The 4129-nt window shown below is 28.0% G+C and overlaps 1 long non-coding RNA gene across 1 annotated transcript; it reads left to right on the top strand.

The window, feature by feature from the left end:
* The first annotated feature begins 863 nt into the window (after positions 1 to 863).
* LOC150038700 (uncharacterized) lies at positions 864 to 1735 on the top strand. The gene is made up of 2 exons (XR_016527391.1): positions 864 to 1104; positions 1532 to 1735. It is a non-coding gene; the product is annotated as an uncharacterized LOC150038700 (long non-coding RNA).
* The last annotated feature ends 2394 nt before the right edge of the window (positions 1736 to 4129 follow it).

Genomic DNA, 4129 nt, shown 5'->3' on the forward strand with positions numbered 1-4129 from the left:
CCTTATATTTATTGGATTTGAGTTAGGTTCTTTATTTTATAAGGGTTGTTTAAATTGAAAAAATATACAATCCGTATAATTGAGTTAGGTCTAAAAGTTAACGTACTTCAACTGAGTTCAATTCTACTTAACTCATGAGCACCCATATATTCTTGGTGTTTGGGCAAGCTAAATAAAATTATTTTCAAAGGTAAACCTTATAATTACATAAAAGTTGGGACGATATTCTAATGCTTCATAGATTAATGGACAACCAAGAAAATTTGTTAAAATATATTTTATTTTTGGGTAAGTGGAAAATTATCCAAATAAAACACTTGATGCATCTAATGAAAATTATTGGAGCTATTTAGGAGGACTTCAATTAAGATCTAAAGATTTGGGCATCAACCATAGGTAAGTCTCTAAGTCACTTTTTAAATTAAAACAATTATTTTAAAAAATAATTTAACTTAAAATATTCATCATCCAATGGACTAAAAGTAGAACATGATTAAACAAATAGACCAAATTTGTTTAGGATTTTAATTAATTATCAATAATCAGAAATTTTGTCATGGCTGTCTAGTGACACTACAGAGAGACTTGGACGACCAACCACCACTTGGCAGTTTCAACTCTGAAAATTTCAACGTTAATTTGAACAAATAATCATAATTAAATTATAAATTAAATGTTTTAGATGGATTGTTGACGACACTTGTCTTCTGTTGTATTTGGAGAAAATATTAATTAAAATAATTTAAAAAAAAAATGGGAGTGAAAAGTTGACTAGTCTTCATTCACATTATCAAAATGAAGAGCAATAAAATTAATAATCTTTTTTGATGTGTATAAAATGCATAAGCAGCTTAACACAAATAGCGATTAATTAAGGCTCAAAGAATAAATAATCTTCTTAATTACAAATCATTAAGCTCTCTCTCTTTGCTTCTCAAATGGCTTCCAAGAGAGTTACAGTGATTTTGAGTGTGGTATTTTATATTGTTATGGTTTTAATGGCCTCTAATAATAATTATAATGTTTCTGCTAGAAAATTTCTTGATGTTAATATTCCTGTTGAGGATTGCTTGAACCTTCAAATGGGTGCATCTTCATTATTCTGTGAGTCCATAAGTTCTTTCTCCATCTTTGATATTTTTGTTTGAATTTGTTTAAATAAACTATTTTCTGTTTTTTCTTTTTAATTTTAGAAGCAACCACCTTTTAAAAGACAAATCCAAGCCTCCATTACTCTTTTGGAGGACGTTTTCATTGTTGCGATAGATTGGTGTTCTAAATCTGTTTTCTTTTGTAACTATGATACTTTCACTATTGCTTTAAATTTGGGAGTTTTCTCTAGTTCCCTTTGTACATCATTTTTGGAACTACGAAGTATCTTTTTCCGAAATCGTTTTCAGTATTAAATATAAGATCGTTTTGTTATAATTATATATGAGGTTACAAAATATTTATTTTCTTATGGTTGATGATCTTGCAATAATCTATTGAATCTCTCTAATTTGGTTTACTTTGTTTTTTTTGGTTTCAGATAAATTAGAGGGGGAACTGGAAAAGAGATTGGAGAATTTCTTAAAAACGACAGCTAGTAATGATATTCCTCGAGGTGGAAACTACTAAATGGAACAAAAAGTATATAGCAATTCTTAGTATGAACCATATAATATATGTTCCTGTTTAATTTTGAATGTGAAATTGAAGCAGAATAATGAAATAGTTATCCTACTTCCTTAAATGTGAAACTTCTTTCTTTCTTTTCTTTTTTTTTTTCCTTTTAATTTTTTTAAGAGTGAAAAGAAGGTTATTCTTTGTTGAAAATTGTTTTTTTAAGGAGCCTTTTTTGCATTTTTGGAATTTTTTACTATGAAGTGGAAATATTTTTTTGGATTTTTTGATTCTTAAGAATTTTCCTTTCTTTTAAACACTTAAAAGGTAAATCAAAATTAATCCGTAACGATCGAAAAGGAACGCTAAATTACTTTGGGATGATACCTATATCCTCGACTTTCAATTGTTCTCCAAGCTTCAACTATTGCGCTTAATTGAAAGGCTTCTTTGTAATATTATGTGAGAATGGCAAAAATGTTAATAAATTAAAAGCATCCTTCTTCCAAGGGAAAAGAACATAAATTTTTCTTAATGGATTGCATAGGAGCTAGAATGAACTGGAGCTGAAGTTTTTTGTTTTTATTTTTATTTCTTTTAAGACAATATATGAAATTTGATGATCGAAACCTTTGATCTCAAGATCGAGAGTATATGTTTGATGTTAATTGAACAATGCTCATTTGGTAATTGAAGTTGTACATTTATTAAACTGAAAATTAATGGTGAGTTTAATTTGTTCAAAGAAACTGTCATAATCACAATGTGACGTAAGATATATATGAGAGAAATTTAAAAATTATTTCAAATTTATATCCGTTGGTTAATAAAGATATCCATATTTTCTAATTTACATCATACGATTATTAAGCGACAACATCTTTTTTAATAGGATGCCTTTTTTGGATTTTGGTTTAGGGTGGTTGAGAAAGCTTATCGTTGAATGTAAGAAATAATTGATTTGTCAAAATAAGCAATTAATGATTTAGAAGGTTATCTTCAATTTGAGTAGTTCAAATTACATCGAAATTGTGGTTCCAAACTCTACAAAATAAACTCTTCAGAACACTAAAATTTTTAGTTCATAAAAGTAGATTTGTTATCATCAAAATATTAAATAATGAATTAATCAAAATAATTAATTTTAAATTAGGGACTAAAAGGCTAACAAACACATTTTCATTCCCATAAAAAATTTTACACGTTTTTCTTATAAAGTAATTGTGAGCCTAAAGTCCAAGTACAAAATAATTCTATCAAATAGAAAAAATAAGTTCCTCAATTATTCATGTATTGTCCGATGTGATTGTCATTAGCTTTAGCATATTCTTTATTGTATAAAGAACTACATATTCTAAAGTAGAAGTTTAGTTGATAAATGCATGTGTAAGTTCATAGGTTTTGTTTAATCAAAGCATTTCCTAATTAAAAAGATATGCATCGTCACTCTTATCCCTTAAAAAAAAGCAATGTCACTTTAGTTGACTCATATATTTTCATAAATTATAGATAAACTTAGGTTAAAACACAATTTTACTTCATATACGTTGAATTTTGTGTAACATGATTTTGAAAATTATAATTATTTGTATAGTAATTTGTCTCTTACTAGTTTTCAAATATAAGTCAACAAAAAATAATGAATCTTTTGACATTAGAAAACTTATTATAACTCCATTTAGGTTGTTCAAATGACTAGACAATCTGAACAACATAAACTATCCAATCTAAATTGTAAATGCTGAATTGAGTTATTTTGTGTTGAGGTTGAGTTGGGTTCATTTTTTTCTGTTTTTGTTAGGTTGTGTTGGGTTTATAGTTAAATAGTTACTTTTTTCAAGTTAACTCAACTCGACCCCATTTACATACATATTCTTGGGAATGCGACCAAAGTCTCACATTGATTAGATAAGAGGAAGATCATGGGTATATAAGTGAGGATGACTATCTCCATTGGTATGAGATCTTTTGGGGTGAAACCAAAAACAAAGCCATGAGGGAGTCTTAGTAAGGTATTTAAGTGAGTTTTATTGGGTTGTTAGAAAAATTATAGGCCCAATGACATTATCGTAATTATTGAGCAAATTTTAAATTTATAAGAAAAAAAAATAACTTGACAACCCAATCAATTTCTTTTTTGGTTGGTTTAAAAAACCCCAACCCAACCCTATACCTCTATATTCAAGTTGCTATTTATGATGTTTCGGTAGTACGATTATACCTTTCATTCCAAAGAGACAAAAAAATAGCGATAGAGAGATGATTTTTTTTTTTGTAAAAGGATACTTCGTTGATAGTAGGCAAGAAACATACAGAACGAAAATTACATAAAGGCAAGCAAGCTAGTTCAATGCAACGGACGAAGCAATATCATAATTTGTAAAGAGACTATATTCGATTTTTCACGGCTATAAAACTAGATTCGGTTTAAAACTGACATTATAGGATATAACGTTGGTTGAAAACCAATACTGAAGAACGTGCTATAAAAGGTCTTCCATATTATTTGTCTTTACTGTTAGCT

Source organism: Benincasa hispida, chromosome 1 (assembly GCF_027475165.1).
Source record: "Benincasa hispida cultivar pf3 chromosome 1, pf3_genome.v1.1, whole genome shotgun sequence".
Taxonomy (NCBI): domain Eukaryota; kingdom Viridiplantae; phylum Streptophyta; class Magnoliopsida; order Cucurbitales; family Cucurbitaceae; genus Benincasa; species Benincasa hispida.